General features: G+C 46.5%; 1 protein-coding gene across 1 annotated transcript in view; it reads left to right on the plus strand.

Annotated features, from left to right (window-relative positions):
* The window catches only part of Btbd9 (BTB domain containing 9), a 352,754-nt gene that overhangs the window by 98,262 nt on the left and 234,920 nt on the right, over nucleotides 1-19,572 (plus strand). The gene's annotated exons all lie outside the window — the stretch shown is intronic.

Below are 19,572 nucleotides of genomic sequence, written 5' to 3' on the forward strand. Positions count from 1 at the left end.
TTGGTACATTTTATAAAGACACAACTAAAAGAAGAATAGCGGTATCTTAGGAATACCTGAAGTACCAGCATAGCTATAGGCCAGGGCAGTTTACAAAGCGCTTTGCTCACACCCCATTGGCATTCAGCGTAGCCCTCTGTGGCAGGAGGTGGGTTGGCCGGAGGACTCCTCTGGCTTCCTTAGCTCTGAGATCTCTGGGTCTGAGTCCCACGTCGGCTCCTTTAATTGGCATTCCTGCAGCATCGTGTTATTACACGGGTTGGATAGTCAGAGTGTCTGCTACTGGTGGCAGCTGTTCCTCATGTCTAATCTTTTCCTCCTCTGCACCTCTCATTGCTGTCACTTTTCAGTCTGAAAACTGGAGCATATGTAGCCATCTTTATTTACTTTTGTTCTGTGCTAGCATTTGCCTTCCATTAAATGAGGTTGTCCTTTAGGAGACAGCTGGTGGTTTGTTTCCCCAGTCAAGCCCAGACTCATCTATTGCATTCAGAACCTGGGCTATGTTAGGGATGCTGCAAAAATAAAAACAACCATTGGTGTGAGCATTGTTGGTGCTGGAGCGGCAGACAACCCATCCTCACAAAGGGCTGGCCCTTTGTTCGTAGTCAGTGGTTCTGATACTTTTCTCCTGGGGGTTTCCTAGCCAACCGTAGATAGTGAGAGCTTGTATCTGTGAAGGGGTGGGCGCCTGCTGGTGTGCCCATACGTTCATCTCCTGCTCTCCCCACCAGGGAACCAGTCTTCAGGCCCGCTCTTACAAGCAGCACTCCTAACTTGATTTTAATGTCAGCTCAAGGAAATGTTCTTTTCCTCCTGTATGGGGTTATTGAAAGCATCGTTATGTGCTTTTGTGCTTTTATTAAATGAATTTAAGGAAAAAAAATTAAACACCAAGTCAGCCTAAGGGTTCCTTGAGTTCTTACGGTCAAGCATTAAGTTAAGCATTTTTGATAAATTTTTTGAGATTTTTTTATTTTTTACACAATGTATTCTGATCATGCTTTCCCCTTCCCCAACTCTTTCCAGATCCTCTCCAACTGCCCAACTCTATACTCTTTTTTAAAAAAACATAAAACCACACATGTACCACCCTCCCCCCAAAAAACCCCCACAGAAATGGCAATAAGCTCCCCCCCCAAAAAAAAGCCTAAACAAAGCAATAGGAGACAAACGCCTAGAAAAATACCCATGAGTTCACTCACACTGGCTGTGTATCTACTCCTGGGCTTGTGGCCTGCCCTCTGGTGTAGTTACCATACCCAGTGAGACTCTGTCGGAGAAAACGGTTTTCCTTTGCAAGCAGACATTGGTTGCAGATAGCTTTCTTAGGGGTGTGAGGCTTCGTCTACTTCCTCCTCTCAGCAGCCCCCTTCCGGGACGGAGCATCTGTCTGGCTTGAACCTGTGCAGGCCCTGTGCAAGTTTCCACAGTTTCTGCGTTCTTGTGTCTGGAGGATGCCATTTCCTTGGATTCATCCATCATGTCCGTGTCTTCATCTTTTTCTCTCCCCTTCTGCCTGGGCCCTGGGCCCTGGGCCCTGGGCCCTGGGTTTGATGAAGATGCTCCGTGTAGGGCCGAGCGCTCCAAAGGCACTCCTGGCTCATCTTACGTAGAGCGCATGGCTCAGCCCAAGTAAGAAGCACTTCACCTGTGAATGGCTTTCGACACGGTTTCCGTCCATACATTGTTATGCATCTTTTGGGAAAGTTTAGAGCATAAATCTGTTAGCATCTTCATCTGACCTTCCACGGACCTGTTCTTCATCTGACCTTCCACGGACCTGTTCAGCCTCGGCACCAGGCACGGCAGTGCTTAGGACTCCACCACTGGAGCAGTGAACTGGAGGTGCAGATGGTTCCTAGGAGTTTGGATTCATTTTTAAAAGCTTCCCTTTAGAGTTAGAGTTAATTCTTAAACATGAAAATATCTTTTGGAACTTTATTAAACTATTGATGATTGCCTGTAGCAGAATTTCTTGTGATTGAAAGTCTGTGTGTGTGCGCATGCGTGTGTGTGTGCCTGTGTGCGTGCACAGACAATAGCTTGCTTGGCACTAACATAGTCCTCTGCTGTGGAAGGTGGTGAAGTCTTTTCAGTATGTTACTTTATAGGAAGTCAGTACACTTCAGCAAACACCGATTTCTTGGCAGTGACAATACAGAAAGAGTCCACAGTTTACTAGAAGAACAAGTCCTATATGGGTCATCGTGATAGTGACACCATATGGTGTTTGACACGCACACATTCACACATACTCTACAAGCACACAGGAGGTGCAAACCATTGGGCTCCTCCCTTGGGAAACTCAGTTCTAGTTCACGATTGCCCTTCTGACCAAACTCCCAGTCCCTACTCTGAGCTTTGATGAGAGGGCCCCAGAGTCTTTCAGTTCCCATTTCTACTTCTGCACGTTTGGAAGTCATCCTAGGATGTCACCTCAGGATGTTGGGAATGCTGTTTCTGCCCTCCGTCCAACTAGATGGATCTTCACTGTGGTCTTCCACACGGCGCTCTCATATTCCCGAGACTAAAGCCCTGACTCTGACTTCCCTCTTCCACTTTGAATGGATATTCAGTAGTTATGACAGCTGAAAGATAGAAGCAATGCTCGTGATGTTTATAGAACACTATGGGAGCCTATCACAGAGGAGGAAGTGATTAATTGGTTTGGGGGAATTCAGAAATGGTTTGTAAAGAAGTTAGCATTTATCTGAGGTCTTGAGGGATATGTAGGAGTTTTCCGGCTGGCATGTTTCCTCCTTTGGCTGAGGAGGCCATCTGTGATGGATGAAGGTGCGTCAGCATGGCAGAAGCCAGGCCTGTGCAGAAGAGGAGAGCCTGGGATGCGCTGGCCTTCAGTGGGGAAGGGCGATGTCAAGAAGAACGCAGTGTGTTGAGGGAGGCGTGCTGGACTGTGGGCCGCACATACTGATTGGGAGGCAGGACCAGGATTTACACATCTCTCAGAAATGCAGAGATCCAGTTCCTGCCGCTTGTCTAATGTACGGTAGACCAGCTCGCACGACACAGGTGGGTTTAGGCATGTGACAAATGTTTTTGTGAGGAAATGTGAAGCTCAGGGTAGCTGCCTCTTTGATTAGAGTAAGGAAATGCAGCTGCTTTAATAACCATACTGATTCATCACTTACCCGGTGTTCAGTCAGCAGCTACATCCTAAGTCACTGCATTCATGGCAACAGCAAAGCACAAAGATGTTTCTTTGTGTGGTGCCACGCCCCCAAGTCAGTATCTTATCAGCTCTTAAGAAGTACTAATTCTGTGCAATTTTATAGTATTTTATGCAAACAGTGCTAAAGCTCTGTAATTCTTGCTCCCTCCGGATGGTTCAGAACCACTTTAGCCATTATTTCAGTTCTAGAGTGACCGGCATAGTCCTGTAGTGTCAGTGACAGCATTCTCCAGCCTCCATAGATAGGTAAGAAAGGGAACTGGAGCAGGGCTTGCCGTAGCTCATTGGTAGAGCCTGTGCCTAGTATGTGCAATCTCTGAGTTCACGCCCAGGGAAGGAAGATGAGAGAAGGAACCAGAAGTGGTGGTTACAGCATACCAAACAGACAAGGTGGCATCGGGGCTAGATGCTCAAAGTCAGCCAAGGCAGGGGCCGTTTAGAACACTGGAAGTAGACGGTAGCCCCTCATGAAGCAGCACAGAGAATCGGATTCCTGGGCTGTGTTGGCTTTGCAATGACGTCATTTGGCTGTTCTCCAGCTGGATGCGTTTGTGTGTGTGCTGAGAGATGTTCTGGTTTGACCCCAAACACTTGAGGTCATCCAGGGCTGCAGTTGCTGGACAGGCATAATGAAGGAGGTGTGTCCGGGGAGACGGACGTGAGAGTGTTCTACACAGGAGTTACTGGACATGGACATCAGATCTGAGTTGAACACATCAGGAAAGGGAGGACAAAAGAGTGGCAGGGTGAGTGGGATCCATTTGGGGAAAGAAGTCCCACAAAGGAAAGGGGTCACTAATGTGGATGAATGGGAAAGAGAATTGGAACATGGGATTTTGGAAGTCAGAATATTGGCAGGTCTGTGATTTCTCTAGATCAGACTAAGGAAAGTTGTGTGTGGATTTGGGTTGCTAAAGTCTAATAGGAGAAAGGGTTCCTGGAAATGAAGGTGTCAAGGACTTGAGTGAGGGCGAGATTTTACCTGCACATGCACAGTTTAACTGGCACAGTGAAGGGGGTTGAGAGCGCAGGAGTGAGCCTGGCTTGCAGTTTTCTGTCCAGCAGAGCGAGTGCAGACTTGGGAGATGCTGGTGCCCTGGACAGGTGGGGCTTGACCTTTGAAAGGACAGGCGCAAGGGGAAGAAAAACGGTTCTGAGAATAGTGAATGGGACAAAGATAATTTTCCTCGGATTCATAGCCCCAGGTTTTATGGGGCTCTGAGAAGAATTCATTATCATCTCTTACAGGCTTCCGGGATGAGGAAGTGAGGAGGCTGGGGAAAGCTGGGGAGAGAGTCTGGGGAGCAGGGGAGCCTGGGAGGGGAGTAGGGAGGTGGGGTTGAGGGCTTTTGTGATGAGGCTGATTAGCTTTCCTTCTGGAGGAAAGACAGGTCAGGGGGATGGGTAGCCAGAGGCCATTGCCCGCTCCCTGGGTTCTTTGTAAGAGACAGTAAGAACCTCTGCTTAGAGTAGAACTCCTGCGGACAGAGGTGAGGAAGTCAGAGTAGCAGCCAGAGCCTGGAAGAGTCAGTGGCCATTGGCAGGTGGTGAGCGTTGAGCCGCAGGTGTGGTTCCCAGGTTGTTATGCACACTCCTCCATGTGTTACGTGTTTCCTAGTCCTCCAGACCCATGTACTGTTCCCTCGGGTTCCATGGAACCGAGCGGCTCTTTACGTCACTTTCACGGGAGCTGCAGAGGTGCACCTGCTTTCTGAGCTCCCAGTCGGCACAAGCCCCTCGTCACGATCACCTAGAGTAACGGCCGGAACCTAATAGGCACTCAGTTAATGCTCACTGAATTGAATCAAATCACAAGTATGCTCATTTAATTTTTCTAATAGTTCTGGTGGCCTAATGCCGTGTATTCCAAACAAGCTTCCAACATCTGTGGGTACACAATGTACTCAGCAAGCCATCCTGTTTCCCTGCCACGCAGGAGCAAGGCCCGCTGGAGATGAAGCCATTTCACCTCCACAAAGCTGGCATCCTTTAGTGCTTTGGGGGTTCTTCAGCGGATGCTTGTTTGCCAAGCACTCACCTCGCCATCTAACCCTGAAGACGCGCTTTGAAACTGTGCTGAGAATTTCCTCCACGCCCTCTTCCCCTGCCCTTCTTTCCCTTCCACGTAACCAATACCGGGCAGTTTGGAAATTGCAGAAGCCTAGTCATGAAGAAAAATGCTTTTCTTTAAAGTAGCACTAGAAAAAGGGTTAAATTAAAAATTCACCTTGCTTCCAAAATGTTAGACACAAAGACTATACAACCATGGAAAAATATTAATTTGCCCATTAATGTGCTCGTATTGTTTTGTGGATAGTAAAATGAAGGAACATCATTATTCATGGTTCCTGTCAGGAGCCATGGCCCTAGAAGGAGGCATGCTCTGGTTCCCTCTGTAACAGATCACAGAGAACCATGTTAGAAGGAAGCAGAGAGCTGCAGGTGCTGGCCCCTGTGCTCGCACCCCGTCTTCAGCATCCCTGCCGCTGGTCATCCAGCTTGCCGTGCACAGCAGAGGTTCACCATAGCTGTAGGAGACAGCGGCGCATTGCAGGCTGCAGTCTCCGTCAGGACTTCTCAAGGCCTTGCTGCTTTATACTCTTAAGAACTTGTGTGGACTGTATCTGCCAAGACGTACTCATCAGTTAACTCCAAATACAGTCACGAGCCCACTGTGTGTTGGCATAAATAACATTTCATGAAAAATAGTTGTGTTTTAAAATAAAATACATTTCATTAGGAGAGTGGTCTTGTCAGTCTCACAGCTGTCCAGGAAGTGAAGACATCTGGATTCTCACGTGGTTTCTTACCCAGCTTGCCACAGGTCCTGTAGCCGTGGGAAGCTTAGGCATATGTTAGTTCCTTCCAGTTAAGAGCCCCTGATCCCACGGTCCTCTCTAAGTGTTCTCTGCTCTCCTAGGACCCCACATGGCACTTTGATTACCTTTGCTCTCTTTATATCAAGAAGTGGATGCACTGTAAATGGTGGGGACTGCCACAAACGGAGGAATAGATGCAGAGAGGCCAAGGTTTCCATCCTGGTCTCTGAGGTAGCCAGTGTCTGACGCCTGTCTGTGCCTGCCTCTGTGGTGACGCCTGTCTGTGCCTATGAACATTGAAATGCTAACATGTGTCGGTTGCTTTCTCAATGAGAACTCATGTTGACAGCAAAAACATTTTTAGTAATGTGAATTAGCTCTTTTACTTACAGCATTTATTAATTGAGAAAATGCCCCCAAAAAGCCATTGCTGTGTTAGTTGTGGTTTTTAATAAATTTATTGATCGCAGCAGTCCTTTTGGACAATAACAAGAAAACTCTATACCTGTTTTGTGCAGGGTGTATTGGTCTGCAGGAAGGCTTGGTGCCCAAGGGGGACTTGCAGACACCCTACGAGTGCCTGTTTTTGTTACTGGAAGCTTGTAGGACCCACAGCTTGGGAACTGGAATTGCTCATCAGATCTTGATGCCAACATTAAAGGAGCCAAGTGATGGATTTACCTGGAGGTTACAACTTTTTGTTGCTTTTTATCAAGGCGGCCTTTTGTCTTTAAGAAACTAAAACAAAAGCAAGCAAACGGAAACCCAGCGTTTTGGATGTGTGAGCTCCAGGGCCCCTGTGGCTCTTGCCTGACCCTCGGACTCTAGTGTTGGAGGATGGGACTTGCTGGTCCAGTCCCAGTGCCTGCCGGGAGATGCTGCTGGGGGATCCGGGAGGAGGATTGTGTTGAGGGAGTTAATACTGAGCCCGAGAAAAGTGGAAGTGTGGGACTGGTGCAGGAGGAGGAGTGAGAAATTAAATGGTGTCTCTTTAGAAGTCTGCCTTATTGCAGTCTACATGGCTCCTTGGGGATTTTTCTACTGAGTACAAGAAAATCAGCAAGCACTTCTTGAAAAACCCAGATGAAATTACTGCCATAAATTTTTTTCATGGTATAAAACCCTTAATTTAGATGGGGAGGGTTTATTACCAGTGTTTTCTTGGCATGGCTAAGTTCAATTAATTTCAGATGACAAGCCTTCCCCCACCCCACCCCCAGTATGTGGAAGGTACCATTCGTTACTGGTTTGCCTTTGGCTCTGGAGACCTCATTAAAGGCAGGAGAAAGGGATTCTATCTCCCATCTCTGACACCTTTCTCTTTTTGGTGGATTCAGACCATTTGCATTGTCATATTGAAAGGATGGCGTTATATGTGTGAGGAGATTTGCAGACAAAAGTGGTCTTGTTTATACCTTTTAAATATTGATTTCAAATGACTATTGCAAGTTAAGAAATTGTCAGCACTGTGTTCAGCTCAGCTGTTTGGCAGAGTAAGGATGAGGCCTCTGAAGAGGAGGGCGACATTTCCACAGGAAGCTTCCGTGGCTTCCCTGACACCTGATTTGGAACCTACCTGGTTGTGTGATAGCAGGAACAAGATGTCAACAGAATATCCTGTTTGCTTGCACACTAAGACATAGCATGCTGCATCTTCAAGTTCTCGTTCCTATCAAAACCCGGGGAGCATATCTCGCAAACAAGGGAAATAATCTATGGCGTTTTGTTTTGTTTTCCCGCATTGTAATATAGAATCTATTGTAGTGTGAATAAAGGCAGTCGCGAGAGATTCATTACTGTGTGTGAAGTGCACTGTCTGTGTCTTTGTGCGTGTGATGGTTTATTTTACTTACAAAGCAGATATAAAAATTAGAATTGAGGTGATAGAGGAGATATATTGCATAAATAAGCAATTCCAACAAAAGTTTTTGCCATAATAGCAAATAAATACCCTGCTCCAGAGGTTGGAGATTAGAATTCTGTTACATTAAATGCGTGGCAATTAATTAGCTATTGTCTGTACAGTTCCCGAGATGACAGTTCCTTAAACACTATTATTAGGAATAGCTGGATTAGTAATAATAACGCTCGAGTGCCATTGGCAACAATGGGAGGATTTTAAAAATAAAGATAAATGCATATGATCACTGTCAGAGTGACTTGTGTGCTGAGTGCAGAGCAGGCGGTCCCTGGGCACCGCGCTTCCGAGGCTGGGAGCCTGCGGGGACGAATGGGCAGGGCTTGGCACACTCCTCTGGAGAGCGGGAGACAAGAGTACTTAATTTGTTAATAGTGTTTTCCTCTGCTCTGTTGTCTGTTGCCCAAGTAGTGTTCGCCTAGTAAAACTAGAGAGTGCTGACAGAAGGCAGGCTTGGCAGAGGCCGTCACCAAAGACCCCGGAGACGCTGCGTCATTTGTTACTGTGTGTGTCTTTAAAAGTGCTATATGATTTGGTATGGTTAAAAATATGTGAGAATTTAACTTCATTCAGTGTACAGATTTTTGTTTTGTGGAATTTATACCCATGGATCCCATTCGTTTTGTGTGTTATTTGCATGAAAAATCACCGTGGAACCTAGAACGGGTCCAGTGTCAACAGCAGACATGACCAAGGTCAAAGTGACACATGTGTACTTACTATGTAAAGTGAAGCTTGTGAGGAGTGCTGCTGTCGGCTTCCTGGTTTGAGAAGAACTATTTTTTCCAATTGGAATGTGTGCATGGCCGCAGTTGACATCAGCTCTCTCTCTCTCTCTCTCTCTCTCTCTCTCTCTCTCTCTCTCTCTCTCTCTCTCTCTCTGATACCCTCTTTCTGTTACTGTTGCGTTTGGACTGTGAGTGGAAGGGTGCAGGGTTCTTCTTGGCCGAGGCATTTAAAATGGATGGTCCTGTCCAGTTCTTACGAATTGCTTCTTGTTCTGTATTTTTGTTGTTGGTTAGTACTATGGAACAGATCAAGGGAGAACCATACAACTTTGAGAAGTATCTTTGCTTCTAAATAATGAAGCAATTTATTTATGCTCCGTACAGCTCCTTGGTACAGTCTTCTGTTTGGAAGTATTTATAGTGTTCCTCTGCCCATGAATATGGAGTGTGGATGACAGACTGGTTCTGACGTTATGGCTTGTCCTTGATAACCTTGTGCAAGTGTGGAGAAGACTCACTGTGGGAAGACCAAGATGGCTGCGGTCTGGCTATGGGTACCAAAGACTTGTGCTGCAGGCAGCCAGACTCCCACAGGAAGCTAATAGTATAGATGATCAGCCTTCTGGCCCAGGCCATTTGTCAGGAATTACCCGATTTTTGGTCTTGCTAGAGATGCTTGTTAATGGCAAAGTGACGTGATAGTGTTCCTCTCGAGGCAACAGGTTGCAACAGAAGTGCTGAGAGAGACTAAGGGCACCTTCGCCTTAAGCCCATCTGTTCTCACATGCCTCATGCATGCCCTTGCTCCACTCCTCTGCAGAGCTGGCCGCTGCTGCACTGCTGGCTGTGTGCGTTTGACTCTAGCTAAGCTTGCTTAATTAGGTCTTGAATTATGTCTTCAGTGCTGCCAGGAACTGGGGAGAAGAGCTGGGCCCCAGTTGCTCAGTAGTCAGTGTCCGGGGTCCTCTGCCGTGAGTGGCTCTGATGTGGTGCCAAGGGTTGGCCATCCTCATCAACCATCCTCTCTCCCTGAGTACTGTCTGTAGATTTCTTCTCTCCTTACTTGCCCCTTTCAACTCCCTCTCTTGTTTTCTCTTTCTACATGCTGAATGAGGGAATTTTACACTGTTGCCAGTGTCCCCTGTGTGGGATCCAGGAAAAGTTAGCTAGTGCCAACAGCGCAGCTACGAGGCATCTCCTGAAAGGCTGAGGAGGTGGCCTGGCTGCTAAGGCTATCAGCCAGTCTTTGTGAGGTGCCAGTTTGTTTTGCAGTGCCCGTGGTGTTTGGTTATAAATGGCTCAAACCCCTGCAGTTCTGGCTTTCATGGGCAACTGGGCACCCCTCTCCCCCAACACGCATAATTAATAAAAAGAAATAAATTAAGTTAAAGAAACATCCACGGAGTGCGTATTTCCTCGTGTGATGAGTGAAATGTTTCAAGAGGGAATGCAATTTGAAGGAGGGGAAAACTCCTTGAGCCCTGCTTTAGAGAGTATAAACCACAAGTCAATATGAATTTCAGATAATCCGTTATCCAGCCGCGGTGTGACAGCACTCGGAGGTGAGAAAACTCCCTCCTTGTGTACATTTGGAGAAATGCAGTGTTTTTATTTGGTGCAGTTGCATATTCATTCCTAACAGACTGCATTCTGAAAGAACCGGACTTTTATAGATTCTATGAATATTCAGTCACCAGAGCCCGTTCTGTCCCTTACCTTCTGCGTCTAGACCCATCTGTCAGCGCTCGCTAGATGGCTCTACTTCTGTTTCACGCATTTGCCTTTTGGATAAAGCACTTCTCAGTGTTGACTGGGGGTGGCTGGTAGCTTTGGTCCTCTGAATGGGTCTCTGGAGAGACACAAAGACAGACAGACACAGCCTTCTGTCTGTCAGTGTGCCTTCTGGGCCGTCTCACCTGCCTGGGGTTGTGGCGTTGACTCTAAGCGGTTAGGACATTGTTTAGGACACTGCCTCAGCAAGGGGACACATGATGGCTATTGCCACTAAGTCATCAGAGAACTTGGCAAGTGGCAGAAGCTGGAAGCCTTATTCATTTGCATATTAATTGACATGACAATTAGCCGTAAGCCCAAATTTTAAAAGTTGTCCCATGAGTCCCTTCTCCTGGTACTCTCTCATTTCTCTCAAGCCTGTTTTCAGCTACAAAGCAAAAACATGCTTCCTGTATTTTAAAACTTAGACTCTTTGGTAAACTTGGAAATCTTATATCACCTTACTGTTATCTAAGATATTAATTAAAAAGAAAGGATCAAAGCAGCAGCAGTCGTGGAGACTGTCTTTCATCCTACATCCCGGGAGGTCGGTCGGTGTGAGGTTGCTTGCCTGCCACAAGCATGACAGAGCCCGGTGTAGGTCACTTTCACGTCACGCTGCTTGCTTTGTTGTCATTGTCACACAGGGTGGAGAGGCTCCTTTTCTGTGCACTCTGTGTACTGTATCATTCAGAAAATGTCCTTTCAGATCACACTCATGCCCAGCCTCCCCACCTCAAAGGTTTGACTCCCTACCATCTTCTGCCTTCCTGCTTTAAACCTTTAACTAGGAAGAAGCAGGGAACGCGTAATTGAGATGGCTTAAGTGAGGCATTTTTATTCCTGAGCACATCCTGTTCCCTGCTAGCGTCCCATGGGACTGCGCTACTGTTCCTCCTCTTCGGTGTCCTTACTTTCCAGATGTACCTGCAAGGTCAGTGAGGCCCCGTGTGCCAGCCTCACTCTGACGCCCATGCCAGCGGCCCTTCTGCGCATGCTGAGTGACGTAGACATACAGACAGACAGACACACCGCTCTGGTTCTTGCAGTGTGTAACAGTAAAGGGCTGGACTTGTACAGAAAACCGATGTAAGAAGGTTCTTTGGTTCTCCTGAATGCTTCCCGGTCCGCCAACTCCACCTCAAGTCCTTCTCCCTGTGAGAATGGGTCTTTGCAATTTTCAGTGGTGAGAGGGGCCAGGGAAGACGACTGACATCTTTGAAGATGTTCTGTGTGTATTTGAGGCCAGATGTAGCTCTTATATTGTGAGAGCGCCTCCGTGAGATGGGAGCCCATTGTTAACCTGTACATAGATGAAGACACTCTGCTAGTCTCGGAGTGGGGGCTGCATGTGGACCTGAGCCGGTGCAGTCACTGTAGCACCGTGTGCTTGGTTCCCGTGACAGGAGTGACAGTTTCCAACATGTTCAAAGCTGTATATTCTTTGCATAAGTGAAAGGGGGAAAAATCATTAATTTGTATTACTCTCTTGAAAGTAACTAAGCTCATTCTACTCAGTAACTGTTTGATTTATGGTTTGAGGCAGTGTTTTCATGCCTTATGGTTTTTTATTGAGTAGAAAACCAGGAATGTTATAACGAACTTGTTCATTTTGGTTCCTGTTGTGAATGGAAGTATGGTCCTTAGACTAGGGAGATCAATGTTTGGGGGGTGGGGTAAGAAGCATCACATATCAGTCTGAGGGAGCTGCTTCCTGCCATCTCAGGAAAACTATTTGGATCTAGAAAACTGTTCACACATAGAAAAAGAGCGCCACATACTTTATGACCCTAGCTCGCTCTTGCAATGCTTCTCATGTTGGAGAACAGACTAGCGTCCCATGATTCCTATGATTTTGTTTAAATTTGAACATTTAGGAATTAGTCATCACCTTCTAGTGCAGATGGCCAGCTTCTGTCCTGGGACTGTAGGGATCCACTCACTTATCCTGAAGCATTGAAGCCATGTGAGGCTCTGTCTCTGTCTCTGTCTCTGTCCTCCAGAGTTTGTCTTGGAACGAATGGTATTGGAATAAAGAGGTTTGAGTTTGGTGAGGGAAAAATAACAGGGGGAAGATATTGTGCCATTGAAAATGCATGATGAGATAAGCACTCGTGTTAAAAAAATGCCAGAGCTCCTGTTACTCCCTTTGTTCAATATGAAAAGACTGGAACATTGGCCTCTTAGACTTGCATTTTGAACACTTGGCCACTCGAGGGCGCTGTGTCACTGCAAACCAAGCGAGAAGTCCTCAAATCTCATTTTTCCTTCTCACCAAAAAGATAAAGGATTTATATTCTTGTAATACCGAATCAGTTCATACTTAACATTCAGCCTTTAGCTGTGGAAACTTGTTTGAATGACAGTAATGGCTTCATTTCAAGTTATTTAAATGTTTAATGCTGTGTAATTTACGCAAATGTGTATAATCCTTTATTTAACTAGATGAAAATAATATACTGTTAACATTGTTTTTTAGCATTAATTAATGTGACTAATTATAGCCAAAACCACTAAACCAGTTTCGTTGCATGATCGGATTGGGTGTGGAAAGGCTTCCTTCAGGCTCAGGCTGGCACGAGTCCGTGCTGTCCTCTCAGCCCTGCCTCCCCTCCCCCTCCACACTCTGTTTTTATTCCTAATTTGCGTTCAGTATAACAACGGGCTACACCAGGTTAACTGGAGATCCTTGTCTGCTAACACTCGTTCTTGCAATGAAGGCATTTCGTAGCATGGTTCTTCCTAAGAAAGATTACTCTCAGTACTTGAAAAGAGAGAAGAAGGAGCTCTCCATGTTGACAACCCTTAGCCTGCCACCTGCAAGAGGAGTAAGAACTCATTTTCCTCAGGCACGGGCAGAACCTGGGCATCCTGCCTGAGGCCCCTGTGAGCCCAGCCACTGCCACCATTGACTCTCAGTAGCAGCAAAGCAAAGCCCCGCTGTTCTCCAAGCTGTGTCTGCTCTCAGAAATGAGATGAGTCCAAGTCTAAAGCAGACGACAGGTTTGTGGCAGCTGGCTGGCACCGCTGTGATGTCACATCAAAACTGCCCATTATGGCCCTCTGTAGCACAAGTAATTCTCAGTAAACACTGCCTCTGCAGGTGCTGGGGAAGGAAACTTCCTCACTGTAAGTGTTGGTGAAAAACCTTTTCTCAAAACAGTTGTTAACTCGCAACCAGCTTTCTTACTTTCCTAAACTCTAGAAATTTTAAGGGTTAAAATACACAAAAATCTCCTTATTTTTAGATAAAATTCTGCATTAAAATTGTTTAGGTTTTTAAAAATCCTATAAACAATTCGTTAACTCTATCGTAGATTTTTATACCGTATTGTAATTTTTTATGCATTGCAATATTTTGTGAATAATAGTTTAAATGGAAAGTTTGAGGTGATTTTGTAAGGAAAAATGCAGTCTTCCAGCACACTGAGGGTTAACAGGTTTTTAAATGACTTCATGTTGGGGGTACATTGTAATTTTCCATGCCGTACTTTAAGTATTAGGAGGTTATGTGTGTGTTGTATGTGTGTCTGTGTGTGTGTGTACATGTGCCCACACAAGCTCTCTCACAAAACAACCCCCACATAGGATGATTGTCCAAGATCACAGATAATTGAACCAAAGCATGCTAATTCTCGGATACAAGCTGCAGAGCACTTTGGAAAGAGACTTCTCAAGAGCGATGTGGGCTTTAAACTATTTGTCTTCCCTCCTCGGCTCCTGGAGCTCCTCTCCGCACTTGATCCTTACACACACTGTCTGGGTGGGTGTCGGTGTCAGCCCCTTTCCTACTGCAGGAGGCGGAGGGCGGAGCTCCAGTCTCCTGCTCCTCAACTCTCCCCCGCCCACCTGGTGAATACAGAGAGGTCTCTGCTGGGAAGTCTGGCCTGTGCTTCTCTCTCTCTCTCTCTCTCTCTCTCTCTCTCTCTCTCTCTCTCTCTCTCTCTCTCTCTCTCTCTCTCTGCCTTACACATTGCCTTGGGCTGTTCTGTGTGTGGGTTTTCGTCTTAATGAGATCTGGCCATTCTTTCCCCATGTCATCACGGCAAAATAAACAGTGGAGGAATTTTACTTTTGTGGGAACTTCGCTCCTGACCAAAATGCTGCTGCTTCCATGGTAGTTTTGCCCTCCCTGTGTTTTGGAAAGTTCTCTCTCTTTTTTTCCCCCTCTCCCTCACCCCCACCCCCATGAAAGACAGCAAACATGATTGAAAAAGCAAATGGGAAGAGGAGAGACATGTTGCCCGCCGTGGCAGCGTGAGGAAGTGTTGATTTGAGTGCTCCTAGTGACTGGGCCGGGTGGAGGACTGAGGATGGCATGGGTTGGGTTTCTTTTATTCTCTGTACTTTGTGGTTTCTTCTCACTTGAGAATGAGATTTTTTTTTTTAATGTTTCGAGGTGTGTGTACAAACAGACTAGCTGATTTCCTTACGAGATGTACTGTTGCCAGGATTTGACAGCTAAGATTAAAGCATAGAGCAGGACAGTGTATTTCCTAAAGACATTGTATGTTTTAATCAGTGCTAAGGTAGAGAAGATAGATAAGTACTAAGGTAGCAACGAGGCGAAGACGTGAACAGCTGTCGTTACTTATTCTGTGAGGAAAAATGATGGCTCGCTGAATGCGTGTGTGTACACGCTCCTTACTTGGTAATGGCAGGAAGGGCTTTGGCTGGCTGACGTGGTGTCAGTGCTGTGTAGCCAGGTTAGGTCAGAGCTGGCACGGTTGCCGCAGTGTTGTAGGGCGTTTGCCAACACATCGCCTTTCTTGCCAGGTGGAGGCATCCTCCAGAGCACGTGTGGTGCAGCCTCACTTTGTGTATGGGAACTTCCTACAGAGAGAGGGCGTCACTTTTGTCTGTCCTGGAACTTTGTATCCTGTCCTTGAGATCATGTCTTCTCCATGGTGGAGTTTGTCTTTTGCCCCCAACAGGGCAAATTTACACAGGAAATTACCCTCAGAGAGTCGTTTCTCAGTTTAAGGACCTAGAACAGCTTTTGTTTCACCTCAAGCCTGCACAGTCTCCCCATTGTTGTTTCGGGGTGTCTCTCAGTCTCTTACGTCTGTCTGTAGCTAGCATCAGTAAGCTCCCGAGCGACTCAGAGGACACCACACAATTACCTCGAAAAAGGGCTCACACTAGTCTTGAACTTTTTGCCAGCAATGGTTCTTCGATGCTTCTGATCTAGTCAGTGGTCCTCAACCTTCCTAATGCTGTGACCTTTAATACATTTCCTCATGCTGTGGGACCCCCCGACCCTGAAATTATTTCATTGCTACTTCATAACTAATTTTGCTACTGTTAGGAATCATAATGTGAAATCTGATATGTAACCCCTATGAAAAGGTTGTTCAACCTACAGAGGGGTCATGACCCCACAGACTGAGAACCACTGTAGCAGCTCAACACATCAGCTACTTGAAGTGAATTCTGTAACTTACGTATCAAAAGGACGAGAGACAGTCTGTCCTATTAGATGTTCATCTCCCACCTCCATTGCTCCTTGTTGATGGTAGACTAAGTATCCTGAATGCCTAGTCCTGAGTCACCGTCATAGCTGACAGGTGGAAGTCTCAGCCTTACAATGCATGTCTTGGACACTGTAGCGGCCTCTCCTGTCATTTGGTTGACAAGGTGTGTGTTACTGGGGACCTAACAATGTTCAGTAAGCAAGCGTGGAAGGAGGCCTGTCTCTCTGTCTGTCTGAGGACATTCCTTTGTACTTCTTTCCAGGTGGCTGCAGGGACTTGGGGATTTAGTTCGACAGGTTCCTAGATCACCAACCAGCTCTGGTAGATTGTCCCTTCTGTGGTTCCACATCATCCGTGGCTGTTCCTGATCAAGTGATAGAGAACAGAGGGATTACAGAATATCTGACCCAACAGAAACGTTACACTTTTAGAATTAAAAGTAACAAGTAAAAAAGGCTTATGGCGGAGTGGGGAAATACAACGTTTACAATAGAAAATAATGAAAAACTTTGCTCTATGGGTTTTATAATAAAAAGGAAGCGGACATGTTGGAAGTGGGGATAGAATCGTAAGGTTGGAGCCAGGCCTTGCATAAAGAAGCCTGTGGCCCACAGTGAGGCTCTCCAACTGTGGAGTCAAACAGGCACAGAAAATAGCATGTTTGACAGTGATCTGGAGAGATGGCTCAGTGGTGAGTGTAAGCATGGGACCTGTGTAAGCTAGACGTGTCTGTGCACACACCCATGATCCTAGTGCTGTGGGGCAGAGACAGGAGGATTGACGCTCACTGGCTGCCATCCCAGCCCAAGGTTGGTAAGGTTACCCTGGGGGGTGGGGAGGGGAGAGCGAGCACGAGCGAGCGAGCACGAAACTCATAGGGCACATGCACTTTATTCATCCATAAACACACATCACAAACATTTGAGTGTGTATTGAACATGTGTGTTTCATCATTCTTGTCATTATTCCCTAAACAGCACAACTGCTCACATAATGTTTGTGTTGTCCTGGACGTTACAAGTTAACTCGAGGGGTTGGGGATTTAGCTCAGTGGTAGAGTGCTTGCCTAGCAAGAGCAAGGCCCTGGGTTCGGTCCCCAGCTCCGGGAAAAAAAAAAAAAAAAAAAAAAAGAAACAAGTTAACTCGAGAGGCCGTGCAGTGTGTGGGAAGATGTCCCCACTTGTATGCAAATGCTGGGCAGTTCTGTGTAAGGACTGAGCAACATTAGTTCTGTTGCGCTGGGGCCTTGCAGACTCCGTGGCTCTACAGAAGCGGAGAGCTTGCAGATAGCTGTGCCAAGAAAGAATCAAGCTCATTGTGAAGCAGAGAAACCATTCTGTGCTCATCAAATAGAAAAAACATTTTGAATAATACATTATTGTTTGTCAGGGCAAGGCAAAACCGTCTTACTGTATGCTGGCCCTTAAAGGATTACTTAGTTAGAGAAATTTGCAATACAAGTATATCATAGAACCGTATACCATTAAAAATGCTAGAAAATTTAAGTGACATAAAAATGCTGAGGTGTTAGGTGAAAAAAATACTTAAACGCTCAATGTTACAGTTTTCCAAGCAACATATTTGTACGAAGCCATAAGGAAACACAGCAGTGTTAGAGCATTTTATCATTAAGTGCAGGCTGGTTAGTCTTTAAATATTTTACATTTTCTAAATTTTCTGAAATGAATACAGGCTACTTTTGAAATATAAGACGCTACAGAAGAGACTGCAGTCCTTGGTCGGGAGGTGCTGGCTCCTCCCCGATCACAGGATTTGCAGTACTGAGGGTTTGTCTGACCTCTTAAAAACTGTCTAGCAGCCCTCTTGTCTGTCTGTCTGTCTAGCAGCCTTCATTTGTCTGTCTAGCAGCCCTTATCTTTGTCTATCTGTCTAGCAGCCTCCGTCCATCTGTCTAGCAGTCCTCTGTGCATCTTACTTGTGGCAAAGGCCACACAGCAGAGTAGACCCGGCCTGGCTGTCTGCAGAATTGTCCTGAGGCCACTGCAACCCTTTAAGATGTCCTGAGGAACTGATCGGGGTGGTTCTGCCTCCATCTCTGTTTCTCTAGCTTCTGTTCTCTGCTGGCACCTGACTTGTCCTAGGTGGGGAAGGCTGGTGGGTTTTAAAATCTCATTCTGGAAATGTTGTCAATGTGTCACAGTGACTGTGTCTTGTCTCCCTTGGATTTTGTTGAAACCCTTCAGAGTTACTTTCTCTACACATGAGTTGTATTCACTGTGACAAGCAGTTCTTTTCTTCTTTTGAGACGGGGTTTCTCTGTAGCTTGGGCTATCCTGGACCTCACTATGTAGAGCAGGCTGGCCTTGAATTCAGATCCACCCAGCTTGCTTACATTTTTTAAAGATCTAGAGCAGGCTTACCAACCTTGACTTGTGGCCAGGCTCTAAGTCCTTCCAGCTTTGTGGGCTTTCTCTTCCTCTTGACCCATGTCCTTAACACGGCCCATTTACACATGCAGATGTTGTTCTTGGCTTGTACAGATCGATGATCTCCCTTCAGAACCTTGGAGGGCAAGCATGTTGAATGAGACCTGGGGAGACTTGTTTCTGCACACTTTCGTGACTTCAGACTGTCATGAGGGAGGAGAGATCCAGACTTAGGTAAGGACATGTGAAAGTGTGTAGCCTTGTCTGGTCCCTCAAATACCTGTATATCGAAAAGCTCAAAGGTCCGTCTGCCTCGTTAGACTGTTTGGCGTTGGTGTGTGTGCCCCTTGTTGTTTCCAAACACTTCCTAGATAGGCCACACCCACTAGCCTAGGATTGACGACTCAGCATCTTCACCCTCAGGAAACATGGTGGTGTCTAGGACTTTGGCACTTGCTTCTTAGCACAGAGTAGAAGAACGTAGACTTTTTGGACTGACCTCAGACCTAACTCGGTCTCTTAGCAATAGTGTGGCCTTCATCTGTTAGCCATTTGAAACCTCAGCCTCTGTCTCTGAAGGGAGAACAGAAACCCTCTCTGTCTAATAGAGTTGGTGCAGATGTTGCAGAAGATGAGGCTTGGCCCAGGGAGACCCTCATTTGGAATTCCAAGGGACACTTGGGATGTTTTGAGGAATCTGGGGTGGGATCCTGAACCAGCAGGTGGCTGGGTTTTGTAGGGTAGGCAGGGAAGACCTCTCTAAAGAAGTCAGCTGGGCCAAGATGTCAATTGTTATCCTACTGTTGGCTCCGTAGTGAGCGCCATACATAAGGAACATTCCCGGCCTTTGGGCAGTGGGCAAGGACTGGGCAGTGCACATTTAAAGAGGGCTCGGTGAGATGGCAGAGTGTAGCCTGGGGAAATGTCTGGCTGGAAAAGAGGGCAGCAGGATCTCCAGACCCTGTGACACACAGTTCCCTCTGAAGATGTGGCAGATCACGGTAGGTACAAGCCGAGACCTGAGCCAGAGATCAGAGGGCTTGGTTCTTTGAGAGATCAGTGTCTCACACCAGACGTTGATCTGATATGAGAGTGGCTTAGAGACAAAGGCAGCCGTGGAGGAAAAGCGAACTGAGCCTAGAAGGGAGCCACTGACAGGATGGAAGGAGAGGGTAGGGTTTTCAGTGGCATCTGAGAAAGATTTGCTTCCTGGGGTAGAGGGGAGATAGCAGGCTGTGGGTGCAGTAGGGCATAGACGAGCGTGTGGCTGGTGAAGTGGG

This window comes from Rattus rattus, chromosome 18, assembly GCF_011064425.1.
Source record: "Rattus rattus isolate New Zealand chromosome 18, Rrattus_CSIRO_v1, whole genome shotgun sequence".
In the NCBI taxonomy this organism is placed as follows: Eukaryota; Metazoa; Chordata; class Mammalia; order Rodentia; family Muridae; genus Rattus; species Rattus rattus.